The sequence below is a fragment of the Tiliqua scincoides genome, chromosome 2 (assembly GCF_035046505.1).
Source record: "Tiliqua scincoides isolate rTilSci1 chromosome 2, rTilSci1.hap2, whole genome shotgun sequence".
NCBI lineage: Eukaryota > Metazoa > Chordata > Lepidosauria > Squamata > Scincidae > Tiliqua > Tiliqua scincoides.
This window is the reverse complement of record NC_089822.1, coordinates 203,961,342-203,989,305: the sequence shown is the minus strand read 5'-3', so window position 1 is coordinate 203,989,305 and position 27,964 is coordinate 203,961,342. Positions and strand designations below refer to the sequence as shown.

The following is a 27,964-nucleotide window of genomic DNA, read 5'->3' as shown; positions in this document are numbered from 1 at the left end:
GAAGGGATATAGCCTATTCTTCTCCCTGACAAGCTAGTTTTGTACATTTTGGAGTTTTGTTTTCTGGAAGAATTGCTCCATCATATGAGCTCTTACCTGTAGTTGTGCAATTCAGATGCAGGTGTACTATTTCAGGCAGAACTGCCCCTTATTGAACTGGGGTTCCACAGAGATGGATGCCCTGGATCAAAGGGAAATAGGAAACATACTCTATTGATATTTGTAAAGGCAAATACTTCAAAGGAAGACAGCATGTGGTAGAATATGGAGGGGTGGATATGGAGAATCGTGGGCAATTTATAGAAGATACATCTTTCCAAATTGGATGATATATTAAAGTCATTTCAAGTACATGTGAGAAAAGATATGACTTCACTTAAACATATGTTTCATGTAGAGTTGTGAAGGGAGTTGAAGTTCCAGATAGCTTTTTTCAAAGCAGTGTGGTGTAGCTAGTGTTGCAAAATGTGGTTTAAAATAAAATAACTTGACAAACAGACCAGGAATCCTTGAGTAGGTCCACAGCATTTCATGATTAAAAGGTTTGTTTTTGAATGCTGATTTGCTGAATAGCACATTTTGAATTTTCTGACTTGGTAACAATTTGGGATAGGGGTGGTATGAATTTATACTGGTGCTTGGCAGTAGTTTTGAGAAAACGTAAATATTACTCCTAGATTAGTAAACTGCTGTGTAGATGACCTGTATCTGTTATACTTATTCTAACAGAATGTGCCAACCCTTCTGAAAATAATCAGGATTGTAAATATCACAATCAGCACAATCTACATAGGCAGCTTTGAACACAGTTAATGGGATACTTCCCTGCTCCAAGCCACTTACATTCCACAAAATGGTAAGAGGGAGAGATTATGGGGATTGGTTTAAAACAGTAAGCAAGTGCTCAGATGCCCTTTATGTACAGTGCTTTCTGGCAAGCTGGCATACTAGTTCCTATAAGATCATGTATGTGACAAAGCACAAGATAGGATCTCCGACACTCTTTCTTTCGATAACAAGCTAAACAAGCGCATCGGTAAAGCAGCTACCACGTTTTCCAGACGCACTAGGTGCTGTTCCAGAACCACCATTCAGAGCGCAATACCATAGTCTTTCGAGACTGAAGGTTGCCAACAATACAAGATAGGTTATTGGTCACAGTTCTAAATTATGTGGTGCACGAACTCTTTCATTTCCAGAAGTAGTTTAGTACCACAGAAAGTGAAGGGAATTGCACCATAAGTTCTCAGTCTTGTATACCAGCTGTGGTGTTTAATTCCTATAAAAGAGAACATTCACAGATGGGTCCCACCAGAAGTAATCATTCACCTGTGCATCAGGTGGACTTGTAGCCCTGGGCATAGTTATCTGGACATGTTAAATAAAGAAGGGGGGTGGGAACAGTACTGTCATAGTTCACTGTATCAAGTAATAAGCCTTTGATATGCCTTCTGCCTGTGCGTCTTGTCTTGTCTTGCAAGTTGTTCTTTGTCTGGTTGGTTACCTTCTTGTTTTTGTTTGAATATGTATGTCTTGGGGATGCCAAAGAATTAGGATGCCATCCTAGCTCACTAAAAACAATCAGTAGGTTTTCAACTCAGTGGTGGGGAAAAAAAACACATCAAACAACAAACCCTAATTTGCTCAGGTGCTTTGCATGTATGACTCTTTCAGATTTACATTTCTCATTTCACAGAATTGGGATAGGGAAGAAGAAGGTGCTGAAATTCAGTTTGCTTTTGAATGTTACCTTTGGTTAGGCATTTGTACTTTTTCCCCCAAAGGCTCAAGGTAGGTTAGATTTTAAACTGTTTGAATTTAGATAACCTGGTATGAAAACAAAACCCCCAAATTCCAGTGTTAGAATCCCAGTGTGAGGCATAGTGTCCTTTCTCTTTCCTTTCTGCCTGTGCAATCAAAAGGCAAAGAAAATGCAACAGGAGAGAACCCGTGAAGGCTTATGGCACAATAAGTTTGCCAATCTCTTAATGTGCTCCAGAATTCTTAACTGCTACCTTTTCATGATGATAGATATGACACCTAAAATGGTGCTTTGGCAAACTGTGTCTCTGGCAAGTTAACATAAGAACATAACATAAGAACAGCCCCACTGGATCAGGCCATAGGCCCAACTAGTCCAGCTTCCTGGATCATATTTCAACAGACCTCCTGCCTGATAAATAGCCAGATTCTGAGGTAGAATATTTCTCCTCCCCCAACCGCGGCTGACTTGTGGGTGATAGGAATCTGATATTTTTAATTATAGGTTATTACAGGTAACTGGTGAAATTGGCAGGTGACCTCACAAACCTCCACATTATTAGGTGTTCTCTGGCACTGATACTGCTGGAGAGGTTTCATGGCATTTCTTGTTGGAGTGGATGTTTTTATCAATAGGTCTAAATTTGAGCTGCTATTAGAGACAGACTTGAGTGGCAGGATTATTATTTCTTCCCTTTATTATCCATTTCAAAATTACTTCTGAAGTAGTGATGATCTTCTGAAATTGGGATCTTTCAGTTAATAGTCCTTTCAATAGATCTCCCACTTAGCAGTACATTCGGGGGTGAGGAGGATTATTCATAGAATGAGAAGAATAATGTGTCATCCTTGTGCCTTGTTCTTTATTAACTTAGTCCTTCTTGCAATGGATGCTGCTATGCTTTGCTTTATCCTTTACATATGCCCAAGAAAAAGGATGTCTCTTAAAGAGGACTACTTTTCATTTGAGTATGTTTCTGGATGTTCTGTGTGCGTTTGGTCCACTTTGTTACTACTATGATCTTCTGTCTCACATCCACAGTTGTGTCAAAGTACAGTTGGCCTTATGCACAGGTTTGGCACCCATGTATTTTATTCAACGCACGTGCCGAACAGCTTCCAGAGAACCTTAAGGACCTCCTGGACTTGATCAGAAGGCTCTTCCGATCACGTCCAGGAGGTGTTCTGAGGTGCAGCTTCCCCATGCCTCAGAACACCTCCCAGACTCGACCAGAAGAAACTTCCATTTGTGTCCGGGTGGTCCTTGAGGCCCTCCCCGCTAATATGGTTATTTTCAGAAATTGGTGTCGGATACTGAGGGCCCACTGTACTCTTTCTCAAGCATAAACTAACTTGCACTGATCATCAAGAGCTTGTTCACACATGTATTCTTATCACTAGCAGACTGTAGCTACAATATCTTTGGTGAATCAGTGAGGAAAATTACTGCAAATGCTGCTTTTCAACAAAAAAAGCTAACAAAGCATAAATAAATAAATAAATATGCATGTTGGGACACTAACTAGAGAGAGGGGGAAGCACCAGAGGGAGAGGGATCCTGTCTATGGACAATAGCTCCAGTTTAACTTTTTCCCCCCTCTCCTAATACAAGGTGATTAAGTAAATGGTGTCTGAGAGGGCTTTCTTCTTTTGTGTTGTTATTTGATATAAATGGCTCACATTCCACTAACTAGGGGAATACTTCAGTCCATTTAAATGTTCAAACCTGTTCCTGCATTGTCTTCCCAAACAAGTAAAAGCTAGTTTCAAGGGCCTGCCATTTTCTTACTTGTTTTTTATTTTAAGCAATTCTGACTACATACAGTACTTGTGAAAATGTTGTCTGGAATCACTTGTTCATGCAGTTCTTTAATAAGACCAGATGAAACCTAGATCCTGCTCACCAATTTCATAATGTATAATATTTCCAGAGATCCATGATTGTAGGAATATTTTTTTAACTGGAGGGAAACTCAGCCATGAGTGGATAGGATAATGAGAGTGGTTTTCAGACTGCTTTGCAATTGTGGAGACCAGCTGTTGTCTCACACTTTGACTGGAATTGGTGCTACTAAGAAACACCTCTTAAAAATCTCAGTCTCTTCTTCCTTCATCTTGATAAATGCTCAGTAAGTTAACGTTCGACTAGAAATGCTGCTTTTGACCAACCTCTTTCATCTTGTTTTTTCTTGTGCCCATAATTTGGACCTGAACAGTTTGTTCTTCATCCAGCATTTAAGAAGCAGCAATACTTTTTGTTTTCATCTCAAATTTTCCTTCCAGCTTCTAACATTTGGTGGTGGTGGGGAAACCTGGGCTTTCACTTAGAATGTATCTAAATTAAAATATTTCTGAAGGCATTAAAAAGGATTAGCTTTGTGTATTAGTCATTCCACAGTCCAGGCACACTGAGAAAATGGAATATATCCACAAGATTAGCAATGGCCTGTAATCATCGGATAGACTTCAAGTGCCATTGCATGCTTTGGTAAACTGGAACAAGGGGTGGGCCAGAGGTTCTAGAACTCTGTTACTCTGTGTGCTTGTTCTTTTTATGTAGGCAATATAAGATAAATACTATGTTGCAGAATGTTCAGTTCTTTTGAAAACCAGCCATTCTGATTTATTTTCCTCCCACAACATAAGGGGGAAGATTCCTTGCAGTTTTGCAAATACAATCAAATGACACTTGCAGCCTGAGCTATTGCAGTGAAAGATGGTATTGGCAACTTCATGTTTTCTGATGTGCCATCGGGAGAGGATTTCAGTAGTCCCAGAATATTTCCTTATTGAAAAATCCAGAGCTCTGAAGCTCAGTGTCTCCATATTATATTGTACCTGCATACAGTATATTGTATAATATTGTACCCAAGTGCAAATTGTTTGTATCTGGATAGAGTTATTCACGTTTCATTCAATGCCAGTACAATCTGTGTACAGTGTATGCAGAATGCTTTTCTATAACAATAGATCCGGGAACTATCTTTCACATGGGAATTGATATCTAGATTCATGGGAACAACAAAACATGTGACTAACCCTATTGAGTAGGTATTTCTAGAACCTATGCATTTAAGTGGAAGTAGGTAGACATGTTGCCCTTTGGAGATTTACTATGCTGTATTTTGATAACTTAAAATTTGAAGCTGCTAGGCATATACCCCCAAAGCAGAAGACCCAGCCACAGTAGAAGGCTTACATCCTCTTCATTGGCTATGGTAGCAATGACCCAGTCCATAGGTTATTCACCTGAGAGTGTTGCTGTCACTTATCATAGAGGAAAAAAACATAATAGCACCTTACCTGTCTTATTCTTCTTGCCCACCTTGGACAAGCTTTCTTGGGTTTTGCATTCTCTCCTCAAAATGATGCCTCTTTCAGACCTCTCCTCCATAATGTATTTGAATGGTTCTTTGTGTTTAAAAAAAAGAAGCAGTTATAATATGTAACAGTCTGTTTGCTTATGCAAATACCGTCTAAGGAGAAGATCATAAATATTTGAGCATATGTCTCTTGTGTGTAGAATTGCTTTTTGTTGTCTCATTTCTTAAAGGCGCCCAACAGAGAAGGTTCTATAGTAACTTTTTTCTAGTGAGAGATGTCTTCATGTTGACCAGCTCGCCTAGTTTCCTTGCCAGTTCTTGCCTGGTATTGGCTATTGAATAGTTTTTTGTTTTTTTTTTAAACCAAAGTATCCAGATGCATTTCAACTCTCTAGTCTTCTTCAGCAGCATAAAATTAGAACTATACAGGAAGTGAATCCCAATAGAATAAATTCTCCATGTCCCAGGGCCAAAAAAGAGGAAGAAATTCACCAGGCATTAGACTAAGAATTTGGTTTTCCTGCACAAGCCTTCAATGAAATTATGTCCAGCTCACCACTGTCTGTTCTGCAAAGTCCTCGTTTTGACTTCTCCCAGCGCTTCAGAGCATTCCTGCTGTACATTGATTCCTTTCCTGTTCATTTCTGATATTATGCCTCTGAAGACTTAGGGCACAATCCTAACCAGGTCTACTCAGAAGTAAGTCCTATTTTGTTCAATGGGGCTTACTCTCAGGAAAGTGTGGTTAGGATTGCAGGCTTTGACGTGTCCTACAACTGTATGAGCACAATGATGATTAGACTTGTATGCTGACAATTCTATCTGTGTGGGTTTTGTAGATTGGTAAATGTGTATTTCATTACTTCTGCTGCAGTAGCGCTGTAGTCTAACACCCCAAGCTCTCTCAGTTTTACTGATATGCAGCGTTACAAAATATTGCAGTTAACAGAGGCTTTGAACTGTATGTCACAACTTTTGGACAAACCTGTCCTATATAAGTTTGTACTGTAACTTGGGGATCTGGTTTAGAATTTTTTTCCCTATAGTTTGTTTTTTCTATTCACAACACCATGTTGCAAAAAGGCTCAGCAATCTGTAGCAGAGACTGTGGATAGGTATGTGGGGATTGGCATTGTCATCTATTTAGAAAATGTCCTTCGTTACTAGGCACTGTATAACTATACCCTGTAAAACCACAAGGGTCTGCCCATAGAGTTACAGTACAAAAGACAACATGATGCCCATGAGCAGTTTGGTAAGTGGCTCTGAACATTACAGTTTGCCATGGGAAGGCCATTTTTAGTATCCTCTCTGTGTCATGTGTAACCCTTTCATCAGCCCCTAGACAGAGGCAAGGTGCAAAGACACGATGTGCCTCCCTCCCAGGCTTCCTGCCTTGCCCCTTTCCAAGCATGAAAGCAGCTCTCTCACTGTCTTAGTCATCCAGCTTGTTGATAACAGCAGTAACAGTGCCAAGGAAAGCCAAGGTCCCAGTGAGCTGTGAGAACTAACTTGATTGCTGAACTCTGCCGCCTCAGCATCTCTAAAATTCATTGTGTGTTTTTTTCCCTTGACTGATGTTCACAGTTAAACAACTGCCTGTATTTTGACAAGTTAATTTTAGTGTAATCTTTTTTTCCTTCCCTGTCATCTCCTCCCTGTCTGATGCATATGAGGGAGAAGCCCTGCCATTTGACATTTGGAATCCATTTCAGAGCAACATAGGCACACTTTTTAAACACAGGGTGCTGGCTCTGCAGTTGGACCTCAATCACAGTGTGAGAGATGGGCCATCTGGCAGGGCTGGCACCCAGACTGTCTCAGATGAACTGCCTTGCTCTGCGTTTACCTTTTAGCAACTTTCTCCAGTAGTCAAAGGAGGGAGTAAGAATCTTTAGGCATCAACTCCCTCCAACAGTGCTTGCCCCCTGCAAAGGATAATCCTCTTAAACCCTATTATGGGCACAGTCTTATCACTTATCCAGTCTCCTCTTAGTTGTGCTGGCTGGACATGCTACCATATCCAGCCATAGCTCTGCCTATCTGCTTTGGTTGGCCCTTCTACCCCAAAGTCATACATTCAAAACATGGGTAGATATGGGCAGTCTTACCAGATGGAGCCACCAAGGGCAATAGTGCAGCCAATTTGCCCAAGGAAGATGAGGCTCCTAAGGCTGGCTGTCATGTGGTGTGAGGCCAAATCCTGTCTATAGAGGAGAGATGCTTGTGATAGATATTGCACAGTCTTGTTGTTCTCTTAGCAAGTTTCCTCACCATCATTCTTCATCTCATTGTTGTCATTTCTATGTGCCTCTGTGATGCCTGGCATAGGATGAAGCTGCGTGAAACGGCAGCAGGGTGAGGTTTACACATTTGAAGCTTGGTAATGACATTGTTACCAAGCCTGGGAACTCGAAATGCTGTCAGCTGGGCAGCTGGCAGTGACTTTGCTGATTGGGGCAAGTGCAGTGAGCAGGGAAGTGAAAAACTGGGGAAGGAGACAGTGGTGTTAGACTAGAGCAGTGGTTCCTAAACTGGTGGGTTGCGACCCACCAGGGGAACTGGAAGCAGGGCATTCTCCCTTTAAGGGAAGTGACCCTGCTCTGATAGCAATGACAGTACTGCAGAGATTGCAGCGTTGCCACTGCCAAGAGGCTTATTTCTTACTTGGGGGCAAAGCTGGCCTTCTGCAGGGTCCTAGAGGCTTGTAACCCCCTCCGATGTCCCCCAAGGCTTCTGTAAACAATCCTTATCTCCAGTCAGAAGCTACTTCCATTTCTTGCACGAATGCCCCGCTCACACAAATACTTACCTGGTTCTCAACTCCCCTCTAAGGGTTTAGGAACCACAGGACTAGAGGCCAGGAGAAGGACAGAAAGATGGAGGAGAGGATGAAGGAAGGGTCATGAGGGGAAGCGGTGGGGAAGAGAGCCCAGGGAGATCAGAAGAGAAGGAAGAAGAGAGGAGAGAAGAAGATGTGCCAGAGAGGAAGAACAGAGGAAATACTGGCAAGGGTATACAGAGAGGAAGTGAACAGCACTGAGGGTAAAGCAAAGACAGGAAGTGGCAAGTGCCTAGCATCCAGCACCAGGGGAGGCTAAGGGAGGCACTGGAACTAGCTTCTATATGGTATGTGTATATCATCCCTAGAAAAGGGCTGTAGATTAGAAGATGGGGTTCCCTGTTAAAGGGCAAACATTAGGGCTGAAGAGCATCACTTTGCGGGGCAAAAGCCTGAGTAGAAAACTATGCGGATTCTAAAACTCTCTGTGTTGCAAGTACTATAAGCCATTTTTTTTTCTTACACTCTATGATGTGGACCTGACCTTGTGGAATGAGCAAGAGTGGATGAAATGCCCGAAGCCTCTTTTCTGGATTTGTTGTTCACATACAGAGCTGTCTAATGTTGGAGTTTGCTTACTTATCTGCACCCATGTTGCAGACTGAAATATTTCCAAATAGTATATTCCGTGAATGTGGGGTGGTGGGTAGGGAAATGTGGTGTTGATAAAGTGGTTTTCTTTTTGTAAGCTTTCTTTAAGGGAATTCTTCCCAGGCTTAGGTCCCCTAAGTGGTTCTCCTACCTGAATTCAGACCAATGCTAGCTTTTAAAAAACAAAAACCCGGAAAGAGACTCAAATCAGTGTTGCTAGAAGCATTCCTACTTTTTCGGCAATATGAGGGTGATGAAATGCTTTGTGTTTGTGAAAAATGAATCTCTGTCTACGTATTAAACTGCATTTTTTATTGTAGCTGCAGGAAGTAAAACAATATCAATTGATTCCAATCTTGCCTGTTGCCATGCACTAGGATTAAGCAGGCTGCAGCAAGATAGGTATATTGTATTGTATCTAAGATATCTTTTAAATATTTGCCTATCGTGTTTATTGCTACATGCGGGGCACATAGAAAGTATGTCATAAATGGACAATCAAACCAGGTTGTCCCTCCATTGTCTCACTCTTTCCATGGTTTTTAGTTCTGCCTAAATTCTTTCTTAAACACACTACTTATATCTGTATATTTTCAGTTGTGAATGAGCAATGGCCCACTGTAAACCCTAGAATAAAACTGTTGGCTTTAACAGCAGGGAATAGCAACCATTTTGTGGACAGAGAAACTGATGTCAAATGAGTAGATTAAAAGGGGATTTTAATCTTTAATATTTAAAGGGGGATTGGACAAGTTTTGTGGAGGGAAAGTCTATCACAGATTACAGGCCATGATGGGTTTACACAACCTCCTGGTTTTAGAAGTATGCTATATCTGAATGCCAGATGCAAGGGAGTGGGCAACATGATGCAGGTCTCTTGTTGTCTTGTGTGCTCCTTGAGGCATCAGGGCCACTGTGAGAAACCAGAAACTGAACTAGATGGGCCTTTGACCTGATTCAGTGGGACTCTTATGTTCTTATTATTGAATTGGGGAGAGAAACTCAAGTATCCTGACTCCCAGTTCTGTGCTTTTACAATAAAAGCTGTTTACTTGGTGGGAATAAGTAAATAAGGAATAAAGCTTTTGGGGGAGACTTTCAGTTAATCCATTATAAACCTTAGGCTCCTGCATAAGTAGAACTTGTTCTCTGTTTGTGTAGCAGCCATTCCATTCCACTTGGATAAACTGATGATTGAATTGTAGTTGGAAGGCTCCAAAAGCTTATTGATAGTTAAAGGTGTTAGAAATTAGTTTACTTTACTCAGAAGTAAGCCAATTGTGTTCAGTAAGACTTGGGGTATAAGCCTGCCTTACTTGCTGGAAACAAAACACCTCTATTGATAGTACATATGCTCCTTATGCTGAAGGTCTTGAATTCTACCCCCAACAAACTCCAGTTTGGAAGGTTTTGGGTGGTCATTTCCAGAGAGCTACTGCCAGTCAATGCAATATGCCAGAAAAATCCTTTCTTTAGTAATTATATCTAGCCTAGATATAAATTGTGTTTTCAGAATGAGTGTGTGTGTGTGCGTGTGTGTGTGTGAAATATAAGAGTGGAAAGTCAATAACTAAAGTCCAATGAGTTCCAAGTCTTGCCAATGTAATAAGAACATAAGAAGAGCCCCACTGTATCAGGCCAAAGGCCCCATCTAGTCCAGCTTCCCGCATCTCACAGTGGCCCACCAAATGCCCCAGGGAGCACACAAGACAACAGACACAACCTGCATCCTGGTGCCCTCCCCTGCATCTGGCAATCAGAGGCAGCCTGCCTCTAAAACCAAGAGTTTGCACATACCTACTAGTAACTCGTAATGAATTTCTTCTCCAGAAATTTGTCCAATCCCCTCTTAAAGGCATCCAGGCAAGATACCATCACTACTTCTTGTGGCAAAGAGTTCCACAAACTAATTACATGCTGGGTAAGAACATAAGAACAGCCCCACTGGATCAGGCCATAGGCCCATCTAGTCCAGCTTCCCGCATCTCACAGTGGCCCACCAAATGCCCCAGGGAGCACACAAGACAACAGACACAACCTGCATCCTGGTGCCCTCCCCTGCATCTGGCAATCAGAGGCAGCCTGCCTCTAAAACCAAGAGTTTGCACATACCTACTATGACTTGTAACTCGTAATGAATTTCTTCTCCAGAAATTTGTCCAATCCCCTCTTAAAGGCATCCAGGCAAGATACCATCACTACTTCTTGTGGCAAAGAGTTCCACAAACTAATTACATGCTGGGTAAGAACATAAGAACAGTCCCACTGGATCAGGCCATAGGCCCATCCTAGTCCAGCTTCCTGTATCTCACAGTGGCCCACCAAATGCCCCAGGGAGCACACCAGATAACAAGAGACCTGCATCCTGGTGCCCTCCCTTGCACTGGCATTTTGACATAGCCCATTTCTAAAATCAGGAGGTTGCACATGCACATCATGGCTTGTAACCCGTAATGGATTTTTCGTCCAGAAACTTGTCCAATCCCCTTTTAAAGGCATCCAGGCCAGATGCCGTCACCACATCCTGTGGCAAGGAGTTCCACAGACCAACCACACGCTGAGTAAAGGAATATCTTCTTTTGTCTGTCCTAACCGTCCCAATGCTCAATTTTAGTGGATGTCCCCTGGTTCTGGTGTTATGTTAGAGTGTAAAGAGCATCTCTCTATCCACTTTATCCTTCCCATGCATAATTTTGTGTCTCAATCATGTCCGCCCTCAGGCGCCTCTTTTCTAGGCTGAAGAGGCCCAAACACCGTAGCCTTTCCTCATAAGGAAGGTGCCCCAGCCCCGTAATCATCTTAGTCGCTCTCTTTTGCACCTTTTCCATTTCCACTATATCCTTTTTGAGATGTGGTGACCAGAACTGGACACAGTACTCCAGGTGTGGCCTTACCATCAATTTGTACAATGGCATTATACGTAGTATTAACCGTTTTGTTAAACGTAACAAATAAAGAAATATTTTCTTCTGTCTGTCCTAACTCTTTCAACACTCAACTTTCGTGGATGTCCCCTGGTTCTGGTGTTATGCAAGACGTTATGCAACATTATCCTTAATGTTGACTGTAAGGATGAGTTAATGTATCCTCTTGTACCAGAATCATCCTTAACCAACAGTCCAAAGAAGTTCACGCACCCTAACAATTTTCTGTGTTAGAAAGACACTATATGCCACTTGAATGAATGTAGTAGGGAGTCATAGGCTGTGTCTGGATGTCAAAATTGACACAGGGGAAGAGCAGAGTTAGAATAAGAAGTCTGGCCCATTGTTTCATAACCTGTTTTCCAATATTGACCTCTTGTACTTCAAGTTTAGTGCTTTAATGTTGAACTAGGTGCTTGGACTGCTGCTGTTTAGACTTGTAAGGAATCCAAATAGTAGTCCAGTTTGTTGCATAAGTTGTACAGTCAGAGCTGGAAAATAGGAGGTAAATAAGACACAGTAAGCATGCTTTTATAGAGACTACTTGGGTTTTTAGTCATGTCAAGGGTTGTTGTCTCTGGAGTTGGCTGTTGACACTGGTTTATTTTTTATTAGCATTTATGTCTTGGCCTATTAAGGTTGTGCTCAGTAGGCAACTTTTATATTGGCTTATGAAAGAAGAATTGTGTAGCAAATTAATTTTCCTATTCCTTTGGCTAAGGAGAATGTACTTTCTAATATGAACCTAGAGATCGGAAAAATCCTGTTACACTGGAGGTGGAAAGGAAGTGGAAGAGTAAAAGTTGACCATTAAATTCAGATGTGATGATGACCTCTTAATAAATGCTGGAGGCCAGTGCTAAGCATGCTGTGCTCTGAAGCTGTGTCTATAAGAACAAAGGGTATCTTGTTGTCAGAACAGTCTTGGCTCTAATTGGCCGTTTTTGGTTAGGGCCAAATAGCCTGCAAAGGGAGAGGTGCGTGCATAGGAAAAGCAGAAAGAAACTTTCAAAAGGCCTTGGTAGAGGGATGGAATGGAGAGCACTAGAAGATGCTGAAGTACATGTGAGACTTGTCATGAATCCTAATGCACTGAGGTTGAGGTGTGGTAAGCAAGTATTACAGCAGCATGAAAGGCTTCTTCTACAAATGGGATTATGGAATTTAAAGTAATAAAAAAATGAAATACAACCCTCCCCCCTGTTAATTGGGAAAAGATTTGCCATGCAGCTTATCAGGAATTACAGCAAGCGTATGAAGAAGATGAGAGCTTTCTACTTTTGGGAGCTTTTTAAATGAAACTTTTACTGATCTATTTTACAGTTGGTTCTCTAAAAGCATTCCTCTTTTTAAAATGAGGCATAGAGATTGTTAGAATTCAGTATTCTGTGCTAGCATTGTGGATCCCTTTTTAGTTATGGAGGATGCTAGGATTGTTCATAGTTCCTGCTTTTTGATCCACAACAGCACATGGTTCAACTTTGCAAAACTAAATCTTAACTTATTTTTAGATGGCTTGACATCCATAAACTTTTAAGTTATTTTTAAAAATTTATTGCAGAGACTTCAGTCATTTATTAGGAAGCATAAGACTGAAGTCATATGTACGTAGCAAGAAGAGAGGGAATGAGGATTTTTTTTGTGGGGAGGGGGGAGGGAAGCTGGCCTTTTCACCCTTCTGCCTTGTTGCATGTACTTGGTTCCAGAGTGAGAAGGGAGAGGGACGTAGGAGAGGCAGCAGGTAAGCTATCTTCATTGTCTTATTAGGGGTTTTCTCCAAGTACCTGGCATGATTAATTAAAAGTTGCTTCGTGCCTTAAGGATTTTTAAAAAAATCTTTGCATTTTGAAATTGGGGGAAGGCAGGTAGCTGTCTGACACAAAAAGCTGACCAATGAGCATTGTGCAAGACCCTGTTCTAAGGTGGAGAGAACTGCTCTATGATACAAGGGCTGGTCAATCAGTGGTGTGCAGATCAGTTTCTCCTGAAGCAAAGATCCCTCCAAGCTTGACCCTGGACAGAAGAGTGCCTGTGTGCTATTGCTTTGGTGAGTGCACTTCCACAGGGGCTCACTGCTGAAAGTGTATCCAACATTGCTGTACTTAGACCAGTTTAAACAGATGTAGCCTGAAACTTCTAGCCTCCTATGAGAGCAGAAATGACTAGTGCTGCCATTTCCTGTTGTTTTTCTCTGAATAACCTGCAAGTCCAAACTTCGCATGCAAGGTGGATGCTGAGACTAACACCCAAAAGAGTGCTGTATCCCCTCTCTGTCTATGCTTTGCTGCTTCAGGACAGTTTTCTTACAGTTGTAGGTTATACAGGAACTGCCTTATACATATGATCAGCTGTGGTTCCTCCTCAATACCTGTGTGAAGCAAGCTGGAAGAGGTTCTAGAAGCAATAGAGTGTGAGGAGGCGCTCAGGGTAATGGTTACCGCTCCCTTCACCCTTGGACCCTTTTTAGACTTACATGGGAAAGCAGTAAACATGTGAATGAGACAGGTAGGTGCCTCTGTATATATAAATAGATATATGAATATATTAAGACAGGTGGCTGCCCCATTGCATCCTTCAGTCTAGATAAAGAATTTTCTTTTTTGAAACAAGTGCCTAATTTTGTCCCCTTACAGAGTTGACCCTATTACAAAACCTGTGCTCCTTGGATTCACTGCTGGGTCTTTAAATTAAACCCACTTATTGTGATCTAGTTTGACAGGAACAGTGTAAAGAACTCTGTAGGAGCTAGATTTTAGTGGCATCCCTAAGAGAATACGTGGATTGCTATAAGGCAGGAAAATTGTAAACCTGGCAGGTCCTAAGCTGAATATAGCCATTAGATCAGCAGTCCCTGTGGCATAACATACACTTCAGTAAAATGTCTTATACTCTGTTGAATTCTATGACTAATTAAGACAGGGGTTGGGTTTTGGTTTTTTTTTTTTTTAGAAAGCATATGGTCTGTTTAAATGAGAATTAGTGCTTTCTCATCCCTGAGGAATCAATTAAAAACCCATTTGTGACAGGCCTGGTTTGTTTCTGCCTTACCGGAAAGGCCCTGAGTAGTGTTTTATATGGCTGACACCATCTGGCACTTCAATAAAGACTTCAAAAAAAAAAAAATCATCTACCTGCTGCCTATACACCTAGGCACATCAGGGCACATCCAGCTGTTTGCTCTACAGAGGGAGCTAAGAAGCAGTGCTAACCAAACTGAATACAGTTATCCATAATCTGCTGGCAGTGCCTCAGAAATACAAATAAGCATCCTGGCTGCTATTTATATTTGAAGGGCTTAAATATACAATTTGGCCCTAAGCCAAATAGTTGTGATTTGGCTAGAAGAATTAGTGTGCGGATATAGGGATGGTGGTGTGAGAGTGAGCCTTCTCTGTAGTGGCACCACAATTATGGAATTACTTTCTGAGGGAATTAAGAACTACTCTGTCCCTCAAGGCTTTTTAGTGAGACCTCAGAAATGTGGGATATAAATCTTTTAAATAAATAATATTATTCTATTCTTCCACCTGCTCCCCAGTTAATATATTTTGCTTGCACTAGAACAGTGTTCTTCTACCTTGTGGTCTGGAGGCCTCAGTTTTGGGGTCACAGCAACTTACGGGGAACGAAATAGGTTGAAAATCACTGGACTAGAGCATGAAGAGGTAAAGGGGTAGGCATTTGGTGTTACCCCTTCAGGTACCAGGAGATTGTGTCCCAGTCCTGCTCAGGATCTAAGCAATTGTGTTAAAATAGCTTTCACTAGTGCCAGGCTTCATGGTAACTTTTTCTGCTCTCCCTAATAAGAATATTTGGTGACATGGAACAGTGCTGGGAGGGCATAACGGGGATGTGGAGCGAACAGAGAGGGTTCCAGCAGGGGGCAGGATCAATGGTGGGTCCCCAGTTTCATATTTTATTTCTTTATTGAGGTTGTGGCACAAAAAAAATGTAAAGACCACTGCACTAGAAGCAAAAGTATCCTCACTGTTTTAGGAAAACTGTTTTCCTTCAACCTCTGAACTCCTTCCACAGAAGTGGGGGTGGGGAATCATAATTAAATATGCAGTCTGTATTCATTTCTTCTTGTAACTATTTTCTGGGGGGAAATTGGATTGTGGGAAGTGCAACTTATGTACTTGCTATTTTCATGTTCTGGAGATGGAGAAATGTATACTTAATAGACATGACATGAGTTTTCTGAGAAAAGGTATCCAAAGAACAAGATTGGTTCAATGCATTGCTTCTACTACTCACACATATTTGTGTGGTGAGCAAGGTAGGATATGCATATGAATTACCCTAATCAGTAGCCAATGGCCTACTAAGCAGTCTGAGATGAGAGTACCAACCCTGCAGACACATTACACTGTTGATAAATTCTGTGTGGTCCCAGCAGGGTTCCAGTTAGAAACTTTTCTGTCTCTATCATTGCCAGTGGCAAACTTAAACTGAGAGAGTTTAATTTGTATGTTGTTTTTAGGAAGCAGCTTTGCTGTCCTCGGTAATTACAATATCAGCATAATTATATAACCAGTTTTGTGTGTAACATGAAATATTGTTTAGGCAAGTGCAATCTGGCAATTCAATCAGCATTTACAAAAGCATTTCCTTTGCACAGCAAACAAGCATGTAACCATATCTCTTCGAATAGGAAGACTGAAGCATTTAAGCTCATAATTTATAAATCAATATAGCGTATCAGGACTTGAGGCTTTGACCCTTGTGCTGAGTTCTGTAAAGTCTTAGTTCTATGCTATGTGTGTAAAGCATGGAGAAACCATTCAAATTCCATCAGTTTCAAAACACCTAGTAACATGACTTGTTCATGTCCAAAACGCTCTGAGGTAAGTGGCAGCATCATGGCATAAAACCTAAATGTTAATGAAACTTTATAATTGCCAAAGTATTCTGGCAATTGATTTTTTTAAATTTCAACTTATTGAATCAAGTTTTTTAATTACAGTGAAGACTGTGTGACCACAGCAAGCAGGAAGAAACTGACATTTTGCATTCTGTACCCACCTTTGTTCTTTTAGTGGCTGTTACTCCTGTCTTGACCTAAGCCACCATTGATGCTAATTGTGTTTAACAGCCATTGTATGGTTTGGTGTCTTTTTGAAGTTCGCATCCTCCCTTGCTAGCAATTGTTCAATTGTAAACTTTACCCTCTTGGCCTTGGCTTTCTAATGATTGTTATGGGTATATCTCAATGTGAGAGATTGTCTATTGTCCACAATAGAGAAACTTGGGGAAAAAAGTACTCTCCTACTTTCTCCTGCTTCCTTGGTCTGGGTGCAATTCTCTGTGTAGTCTTAATCACTTTGTCAACTACTTGTTCTGACGTAGTTCCAGGTGCAATAGATCTGTCACTCTAGGTACATGATGGCTGTGTATCTCACTGCAGAGAAAGAATCTCTTCAGATTGGGTACCAGTGAGAGCTCATCACACTTTGCCTCAATGCATCATTGTCCAGGCAATGTGATAGGACAGAAGCCCAGTGCAGTTGTGTAATGCCAGACTACAATATAAATGCCTATTGAACCTCTGCAATTTGCAGCTGGCCAAAACAATTTCATTTCTTACCATTTGCAAAATCTTGACTAAGCTTGTACAATTTGCAAGATAAAAAAGGGAGGCTTCCTAATACAGCTGAGACTGTAATGCCATGTGGATGGAGAAAACTAAATCAATGGTGGTCTCTAGTTTTAAAAAACCTGCAGATATACTACAGAACAAATTTGGATCTTTTGATTTTCCTACAGCATTTCCTGTTGTATCTTATACAGGTAGGGCATCCCTTATCCGAAGTGCTTGGGACCAGAAACGTTTTGGATATCTGATTTTTCCATGTTTTGGATTACTTGCATAAACAAAATGAAAGATCTTGGGGATGGTGCCCAAGTCTAAACACAAAATTCATTTGTTTCATATTCCCCTTATACACATCGCCTGAAGGTAATTTTATACGTTCTGAATAATTTTGTGCATAAAACAAGGTTTGTGCATGAAACTCAGTCTGCAATTTTATTTCTTGCAAATAAAGTTTTTTTTTAAAAAAGGTCATGCAGGAGCTCAAAAAAGTTCAGTATTTTGGAATATTTTGTGTTTCGGAATACTGGATAAGGGATGCCCCACAATGGTTTGCAGGTCAAAGTATTTCAGTGAGTTATTCTAGGATACATGATGAGAATGTGTGTATCTCACCCCAGAGACAGAATCTCTTCAGACTGTATACCAGTCTTTCTGAAATTGGGTACTGAGCGCCCAATCCTATCCAGCTTTCACACCAGTGCAACCACAGTGCAGCCCCGAGATAACGGAACAAACATTTCCTTACCTTGACGAGGCCTCTGTGACTGTCTCCTCACCACAGGAAGCAATGCATGCCCCATTGGCACAGCTGCACTAGCACTGGAAAAATGGATAGGATTAGGCCCTGACCCTTTCTGAAAAAGGGGAAGGGGCATCATGTTCACATGAGCAAATGGGAGTTAGGGTATTACTTCCCTCCAAAAATGTGCCATGCTCCTGTTCCTTCCTTGCTTTAATTTCTTTCTCAAACTGTGTCAACCCTTTGGTTTCTAAAGTAGCATGGTCCTTTAACGTGACATTAGTTTCACAATTTTCATATGGGGGAATACTTGTTTGAAAGTGTCCTCACCTGATGGTATGCCTCATAAAAAAAAGTCTATGTTAAAGAGAGATTCTGCCCTACCCTGACCTTTTCTCTGATGTATAAGCTTTGCCCATTTACTTGTCATTCAAGGAAGAATGAAAATCTTGTAACTCTCTACCAATGTTAGTGTGAATCAGCTGTCAGTTTGAACAGCAGAAGAGGCAAAAGAACATCAAGGACTTTTTAAAAGGTAATTGTTGGTGAAAGCATGACTTGGGAGGCATTGTTTTGGGCTTCATTTTAATACCCTTCCCCCCTTTTTAGTGATGGAACCTAGCTGGCCTCCACTTGATAACATTGTTCCCAACAGGAGGATACCTGTAATAGATTTTTTGGGAGAGTGAAAGAAGAGTTAGATGTAGCACTGGGAAGGAAGAGGGGTGGCTATAAGGGTTAATTGTGGCTTCCAGGCCAGTGATCTTATTCCACTGCCTTTGTTGTATGTTTGCATTCTTACAGAGATCTTAGAACTTAAAAAATGCATTTTGAAACTTCTCTGAGTGTTTAGGCTGGAGACATAGATGCTCTTTCTTGGGAGTACGTTTCATTGAAATTTGTTCTGGTGTCTGAGTTGGTATATTTGAGCAGCCCAGAAGGGCCCAGTGCCACATCCCTGAGACCACCAGTATCCATAGCTTTCATGAGCCACTCTCTTGGAGCCCACTCATGTAGGAGGGGACCCATCAAGGACATTTTACTGAGGATCCCTGAAATGGACACAGCGTTGGATTGGCTTATATTTAGGCAGGACTAAGTAATATCAAATCAGGCCAATTTGTCTAACATCCTGTTTCCCACAATGGGCATCCTAATACAGGTCCAACCTTGTTATACACAGATTTGATTCAAAATAAATGGCCACTGCAAATGAGAAGGATTGTGCTGATCCCCAGAGAAGGGGAAAAATGCAATCCCTTTAAAATCACAATTTAAAAAAAACTGCTTTTCTTACTGTTGTAGGGAGACAGGCAAGCAATTATTCCATTCTTCAGCTGAGCCAGGCAAAGACAGGAGTCCTTTGCATTTCTAATTGCTGACTGCCTCTCTACAACAGTAAGAAAAGCTGCTTTCCAACCACAATTGTAAAGGGACGCACTTTTTTATTTTTTTAAACTGCTTTTATTTAACACATTTTACAGTGTTACATCCCAGAATCAAACCCCTGCAGATGTCGAGGCAAGACCTTATTCCATTAGGAGCAATAGAGGGACAAGAAACCTGGAAATGGGTCTTTAAATCTATTCCTCCATTTTTTTTTTATCCATTTGGGGTTTCAGAATGGACCCCCAGTGGATAACAAGGGACGACCTGTACTTCCAGGATATGTATCAAGAAAATGTGACGGCAATTACCTTCTTCTATTGTTGCTTTCCGTTAACTTCTATTCAGGAAGCATGCTGCCTCTGAACCTGGAAGAGCATATAGGCCTTATGTCTAACAGCCACTGATAAAGTAACTTTCTGTCTGCTTGAGGCAATTTAATTTGTGGTCCTCAGGCTATGTTGGCCTTCTGTGTGCCTAGATTATAAGCTACGTTATAAACCTGAAAATGACATTTAAACCTAACTTTGTAGCATGTTTCTGAATGCTAAGTGTATTGCATGTTAATCATTATCAGACTTGTAATAGGTTTTCGAAACTAGCACTTGTTTTGCTACTGCTAGCACAGGATTGGCTGTGGCCCAGGCAGGAGCCCCTGGGATTTTCCTCTGAAAAATGGACCCATATGGGGAGTTGTGCAGCAGTTCTCCCAGCAGGTCCATATAGGCCTATAAGCAGCTGTCTCTGTTCACTTGCCAGTATCTGCATATCCCAGGTGCCCTCTTTTTCTATAGTTGGTATCTTTCCATTTTGGCCGGTTACAAGGGATTGTAGCTGGAAGGAAGATGGAGGATACAGAGAAATTACATATGAAATTGGAAAATGGCAGAATTTGAATGGTCTCAAATTGCATTACCTGAACTCATTCCAGATGTGCACCAGATATCATGGTACAGTGAATTTTTTTAAATAGTACTTTGCAGTTCCTTAAAAGCATACAAAGTGATTAACTGTTCGAAACAATAAACATAACCTTTTAGTATATTTGTGAGAATCATAGACTATCAGCAAATTTCTGACGTTGCTTTCATCAACAATCATCTTTTACAATATGAATAATAGAAAAATTTAGTATAGGAACCCTACATTGATTTGCTGCATGTGTCATAGTTTGGACCAGTTTTATGGGCTTTTTCTCAGAATGGTACTGTGAGTGAAACAAGAAGATTGGCAAAAGGAAATGTACATGGGAGAAAAGAGGGAAGATGACACACACCAGAAAAATCATTGCGTATTTGAGGCAGTGGGGTCTTATTTGCAGATCTTTCACTTAAACTTTTCTGCATCTTGGTTATACCTACATGTTATCCTGACTCTCAGTCATCCATGAAGCTGTCTATTCTATAGGGTCTTTTGGAAGGCCAACTTGAGGCCACCTTCAGAGGTTTGTTTGGCAATAACCCATAACAGGGCCTTCTCAGTGGTAGCCTGCACTATGTGCAGTTCCTTCCCCTGTGAAGTGCAGTTGGCACTGGCTGAAGAAGACCTTTCTGTTTGAACAGGTCTTTACTAGCCTCGTGATGGTTCTCCATGACCTGTAATGTTCCTCTAATTTTGTCTCTGGTTTTGTTCCATTGCTGCTAATTGACTTGTAATGTTTATATTGTTTTATTATGAGTTGTTAGCCACCTTGAATTTTTAAGGATATAATTTTTTTTCAAATAAACTCCAGTCTAGACTGGGGGAGGCAACTTATGGTGATAGAGTCAATATTTTGAACAACTCTGTTCTTGAAAACCATGTGTGTTCTGTGAGTTCCAAAACATAGCAAGTCTGACAAAGGATTAGCTCTTCTACACCTTGTACTCTAACCATCTCACGCACATTATATTTCCACTTTTCTTGTTAATGTCACTCATTTCCCAGTAGGAAAAATACTGCAATCCAACATCTTGCTGAGAAGGTCAGACCAGTGAGTTCTAGAATGAAATGGTTGTCTTTATGATGGGAGATGAAAGCTATTTCCTTCAGAAGAACCTTAGGTTGTGGGCCAGTTTGATTTGAGTTCAGCTGGTTTGTGTGAAGAGGAATGTTCCCTTTTGTTATACAAATAACAAACTTGTGGGTAACTCTCCTCTAAGCAAAACTGCCAGTGTCTTTCATGCCTTGTGCTGAGGAGATATATGTCAAGTCCACTGCTCATTTGGGTGGGCCATATCTTTATGTTCTCTTCTTTTGTTTATCTTCCTGCTTGGCCACCTATGAGTGACCAAGTACAGGTTGAGTCTCATTATTCATGAGGGTTCTGTTCCCAGAACTTCAAGTGAATGGCAAAGAATGCACTAAAGCAAATCAATTTAAAAAACAAAGTCCCTTTGCTCTGGTGATTTAAAAACAGCCTTGCTGATCTTTGCATCTGCAAGAGGGATCTGAAGGCCTTAGGAGTGGACCTCAACAAGTGGGAAACCCTGGCCTCTGAGCAGGCTGTGCAGCATGGCCTTTCCCAGTTTGAAGAGACACTTGGCCAACAGTCTGAGGCAAAGAGGCAAAGAAGGAAGGCCCATAGCCAGGGAGACAGACCAGGGACAGACTGCACTTGCTCCCAGTGTGGAAGGGATTGTCACTCCCGAATTTGCCTTTTCAGCCACACTAGACGCTGTTTCAGAACCACCATTCAGAGTGCGATACCATAGTCTTTTGAGACTGAAGGTTGCCAACATGATGCTGACCTTTTGTAATGCACACAGAGGCAATCAGTCTCTCTCCAGGCACTTAGGCTTCATTGGGAGGCAGCAATCCCTCCCTTCACCAGGGACCACAGTGAAGGGAAAAGAATGTAGGAGGTGATAATCACTGCCATTTAACCTTCTTTCCTGTGCTCAGAGGGAAGGGAGGAGTGAAGCCTGGAGAAGCCTGATTGATGGATTGTCAGCCTGCTGCCCTCTCTAGCACTATTAAAGGACTGTTTTCCTTTAAACAGTTTTCCTTTTTCCTTTAATTTACTTTGTTTTCCTTTAATTTAAAGGGTACCTGGAGATAGAACAATCTGTGGATTTCTCCCCCCCCCCTTGTGAAAAATCTGTGGATAATTAGGTTATACCTGTAATCACTTGCATGATTGTCTACAAGAGTAAAAAGCAGTTTTTTACATGGTGAGTTTAAAGGGATGGATTTTTTCCCCTTCTCCAGGGATCAACACATTCTCATTTGCAGTGGCCATTGTTGAGCCAAATCCATGTATAAAAAATCCATGTATTACAAGGTTGGACCTGTAGCTCTTAGCACCTGGAAACAGATCAGTAAATGGGCTACTGTAGCTGGTCAAGATACAGTCTTGCCTGGCAGGCAAAAACTATTGTTTGTGTTGCTTAAAAACATCTAGACTTGAATAAATGCCAGGCATGTCTTTTCCTCCTGATGAAAGAGCTGCCAGCCAAGCGTGAACCTGTAATTCAGCTGAAGGCTGTGTTAAATAATCTAGGACAGAAAGTAGTATTTTTGAGGGAACAAGGGATACAGTAGCATGCCTGTTAAGGTTTCTGACTTTAACCTGCAGGAATGTAAGAGGAAGCATGTATCACAGCCATATTTGGCAGTATGAACCTTACATCCTTTACCTGTGTAAAGTTGTCATAAGAACCTAAAGCTCTTAGATAGGCAAGTCAAAGTGCACTTACCTTGGCCTCTTGACTAGATACATTATTGTCTTCATATGGATATTGCCTGAATTTTGTTGCAGCTGAGACCTCCGCTTATTTCTTTCTCATACATGGAGATCCATACTTGTATATGACATAAAATGTTGCACCACAGTTGTGTTGCACCAAAATAGGCAAGTATCTATTTCCATCTGCTGTCATGTAGAGAGAGGACCTCTAGGAAGGAGAGCTTTATACTGATGAAGAAGGAAATGATCACATTGGAAGGGAACTATTTGGACACCGAGATCCTTTCACGCTGTGAGGGTATGCCTCCAGGGGAGGATTCTATAATTAGGAACTTGGAGAAATGGTTTTTGTGACGGGTATGATGATCACATGGTGACTTGATACCTGATGCAAAGGTTGCAGGCTGTATGCAATGATGGTGCAAGGATGGGACTCATGATTGTGGTACGTGTCACCATCAGTAATGTTGGGAAAATATAGCCATGAGGCTTTGGAAGTCAAACTTAGGTAAAACATTGAAGGCAGAAACTCTGGGATGTATGGATGAGACAGTGGTGTGAAGAAGCAGGTTTAGGTTTGTAGACACTGAGGAAGGTTTTGGGACAAACCAGGCCCAGGCGGAAGAGATGGGCACTACTTGAACCACAGCAGAACCACTTTAGCTAGTTGGGAAAAGCTAAAGGAGCTGAGGAGCATTCTTCCTCTCTCTTTGGGAAAGTGGTGTAAATGTTTCAGGTCCTGTGGGTTGGTGGGTGGGGATAGGATGCAACCTGGCAACAAACATAGAGAAATGAACCAAAGAGTTACGGAAAAATTTGCACACAAAAAGGGAATTTTGGAAAGAGAAAGTTGTTGACTTTAAAAAAAAAGTATGGTGCTCTGACTTTTCTTAGTGTGTTAGTTTGAAGTATTTCTTGTATGGTTGGTAGAGCATCTTTTTGTGGGAGGGACCCTTCTCTTTTCCATGTCCCCTGTGTCTAGTATTCTTGATGCCTGCCATTGGGTAAAACCCAAAATGTGCCAAAACTGTGCAGCAGCAATTGATGTCCATGGATTTATTTTACTTTGGGAGGTGGCAAGACGTGGTTGGGGGGAATGACTACCTCATCCTGACCACCCTGACGCACTCACCCTGACCTCACTTTGATTCAAAAGTCTGCTTTGATTTAGCTGGTTTCGAAAAGGGTGCCTTTTAGTGAACAAGGGTCCCAAGGCTGATGAATGCACTGAAAGTAATAGAAGAGACTCTAAAATGGTGGAAGCTTTCCTGCTTAGTGGCCATGTTTGAGAAGCATTCTGTGATGTTTCCTGTATCAGATCTGTGTGGTACACTTGAGAGAACTAAAGAGATGGATTTAGTACTTCTGAGCCAAATCTTGTTCTGTGGGTTACAGTTGCCCAGAAGCTTTGCTTCTTGAAATGACCTATGACTACTTCAGCATCTTAGGAGAGAGTGACTGGTGTCCACCCACTGGCAACCCTGTGCAACTAAATGGTAGCCTAGAATGATAATTGCTTCCCATGCTCTGCTTGCTGGACCACAGCAGCTACTTTAACACTTGATTCCTTATTCAAATATAGATTGACTGAGCAGAGCAAAGAAAAAATAAAATCCAGATGATGGACTTGAAATTTAAATTAGTTGTCTCAATCCCACCCCCTGCACCAGTCAATTTGACAGCAGGGTGTCTGTGGGAGCATCTGGTGACCCTTGGGCTCTGGGAAGGATTACCATTGGGGTGTCTAGCTATGATTAGAGACAATTGCTCTCCTTGAAAGGCATGGAGCAGCTGTAGTTCAGCACTGGTCCCACTGTCAAGCCAGCTGGCTTAATCTTGGGAGTTGACACAATGCCCTGGATAGTGTCTGCAACATCTCCTCTGCTCATTACTGTGAATTGTGACAGGCTCCAGTTTTATCCACAGTTGCTGTGTGTGAAGAGAGCACCAAGTTCTCCCTGGTGGTACAAACAAGTTCTTCGTTCGTTTAATGTAATGTTGTTTTTGTTTAAATGTTTGGTGCCTGAGAATTCTGTGCTTTTCTCTGGCATGGGGAAAGTGACTGCAGGGAAGTTCTTATCATTTTCTGATATTTATGCCTTTGCATTTAAGCATTATGGTACCTGACCTGTTTTGCTGTATGGGAACTGTACCTTATGTGAATTGGCAGAGACATATTGTGAATGGTACAGTAGTTTCTTAATTTGGCATTTTCTTAGGCCTATTGCAATTATTGTACCTCTGTGCAGATAAGCTGCCTCTACGAAGGGGCAGATCTAAGCAAAACAAGTACAAATTGGGATGGCTGCTATCACAGCTATGCCCCCCACAAAAAGAAGCAACTCCTTAAATAATTACCCTTAATTACTGACCTCTTCAGTTGTGTCTCAGATGATGAGAAAGCAGGCTGTGGCTTACTCATGGTCTAGGTGGCCAGGAAGATCAAGCAAGAATGAGAATGGTGGTCCCCAAACTTTTTAGAGGCCCTAGAGCAGTGTTGTTCAAACTGTGAGGCAAGGCTCTTTAGGGTGGAGACAGGAACTCAAAGGGGAGGTGCGGGGTGTCCTCTCGGAGCGATACAGTCACACCCCTGGGCAGAATAGGAGCCTGTCTTCTGCACTTTTTTTTAAAGCAGAAGAAATGGGAGTTGCTCAGCTGCAAGAGAGGCTGCTGCCGCCCCCGCCCTCTTCCAAGCATGCTCGGCCTGCAGTCCTTAACCCTCGCTGATCCTTGACTGGTTGGTTCCTAGTTCCCAGCCTGGGATCGCTTCTCATCAAAGTGAAATCTCTCTTTTGAACCCCCTCCCTCTTCCACTCCCCCCTTTCAATCTCCAAACCTTCCTGCTTTCCTCCCCCTCCCCAAATAAAATGCTTCCTATTTCACCAGTCATCAGGACTCTTAAAGTTGCTTCCATGCTGTTGGCAAGGGAGGGGGGGAGAGAGAGACAAGCACACACTTCACTTGGCCAGGAGCAGAAAAAGGGTACTGTTTTTAAAGTGATTTGTTAATCTTGTTGTTTGACTGAGGAGGAAAGGCTGTATTTTTAAAGTGATGAATCTTGCTATTTGAAGGGAATACTTATCAGCCTTTGATGAAGTGATTGCCAGCCCACTCCTATCCACACTTTCCTGGGAGTAAGCCCCATTGACTCTAATAGGACTTACTTCTGAGTAGACATGCATAGGCTTGAGCTGTGCATCTCCTAGTATAGGAGACAAATCAGCTTCCTAACCAAACCCTTATCAGCTCTGATATATTTTCATGGTCTATTTTTGTTTTCCCCACCAGCTGCTGGAAAAATTTAATTTCATTAAATTAATAAAGGGTTCAGTCCTATCCAAGGAGAATGGGAGAAATGACTAGTTGGATTGGGATCCACAGGGGTGTGTGTGTGTGTGTGTGTGTGTGTGTGTGTGTGTGTGTGTGTGTGTGTGTAATGTTCATTTGATAAAACAATTCTATTGGTATGCTTACAAAGTTTAAAAAAATGAGTCCTCCTGGACCAGACAAAATCTACCTACTCCAGCATCCTGTCTCCAACAGTGATCAGCAGCTGATCATTTATAAAGCATGTATATTGCTGTGTATTAATAATATATTTTAAGATCTGCATTTAATTAATGATATGATTAATATAATTAATACTAATATAGTTAATATATATTTTATATTTAATATTATATTATAATATATATAATAAATTATATATTATATTGTGTGTTGGCAAACTTCAGTCTCGAAAGACTATGGTATCGCACTCTGAAAGGTGGTTCTGGAACAGCGTCGAGTGTGGCTGAAAAGGCCAATTCGGGAGTGACAATCCCTTCATTTAATATAATTAATATTTCTGGCCACTTCCTGTTTAATGATGTCACTTCCAGCCCTCAGGAACATGATGGGGAGTCATGGCCAACAGCCACGGGGGTCAAGGGAGCCACTGGCTGGAAAAGTTTGAGTACACTGCCCTAGAGACTGCTGCCTGATATATGAATGCCCAAGGGGTGTGGCTGTGATGGTGATTGGGCAGCAGTGCTCTCCCCCAGCTAGTTTAACTCCTGAACCTGATCCTCCTTGCCCTGTCACCATTCTGTTTGCTCACCTCTGCCCCGTTCAGCACCTCCCCATTCCTCCACCCCCCTGCATGGCTTTACCTGCTCCAGCGGGTCTTCATGGATCAACCGGTACATGGGAGGCTGTTCTGGACTCCCTGCCAGCGGGGAGGAAAGAACTTGCTTCACACACACACACACACACACACACACACACTTTCCCTATAGGATTGTATCAGTCAGTATTGTCCTAGACAGGATCCCCATAGCTACTAGATTCATAATGTCTTTGGGAAGTGGGCTAGGGTGGTGCACCTCTTCCTACCAGGAAGGGGGTTTGAGGTTGAGGTTTGAATGCAGTCAGATGTTTTCTCTGGTATGACAGTTATGAATACATGTCAGAATTTGGCCATAAGTTTAAAATCCTATCTAATGTAATACAACTGAATAGCATAGATTTAAATTCAAGGATTGTAAAGCAGAGAATGTAAATGGTTTGAATATTTGAATGGACTCTTAATATCTAATAAAACATAATTATACATAATCTTTAAAGTGAGAGTCATTGGAATCAAAATATCAGGCGATAAATATCTGAGTTGTGAGATCACACACATTGTTTGATTTGCATGCATGCATGTGTACAAAGTGGAATATCTGTCATGTAGTACCAATTCTTGAGTACTAGATTTTCAGTAAAGTGAACAAAATATAGCTCTCATGTTTGCTTGTATTCATATCTCCACACTTCTGCAAATGGCTCTCGTATCTCAAGGATGTAATTTTTGTTCTCCATGTTCTTTGCTTATGTTTACGGGCCTATACGTAACAAATTAAGAGTTTTATTTCATACCTGTTAGGCAAACTTGTATTCCATCTTGTTGGAGAAAAAGTAGCCAGTAACATCAATTTAATACCATCTCTGCCTGGTTCCTATTTTTGTCTCAGTGCACCAGGAGTTAATCTAAAACAGAAACTTACCAATTCTCCTTGTGTGTTATGATCAGGCGGTGGCTGCTTAAGTTGCCTGAATGCTCTCTGTTGAGCTTGAGATCCCATGTGCTGGGCTTTTAGCTCTAAGCCTAT

General features: G+C 41.5%; 1 protein-coding gene and 1 long non-coding RNA gene across 2 annotated transcripts in view; one reads left to right on the top strand and one right to left on the bottom strand.

Annotated features, from left to right (window-relative positions):
* Positions 1-27,964, top strand: part of GNAI2 (G protein subunit alpha i2) — a 158,772-nt gene that overhangs the window by 60,321 nt on the left and 70,487 nt on the right. The window lies entirely within an intron of this gene.
* LOC136642015 (uncharacterized) lies at positions 97-27,935 on the bottom strand. The gene is made up of 3 exons (XR_010793940.1): positions 27,860-27,935; positions 5,065-5,172; positions 97-181 (listed from the first exon to the last, which is right to left on the bottom strand). It is a non-coding gene; the product is annotated as an uncharacterized lncRNA (long non-coding RNA).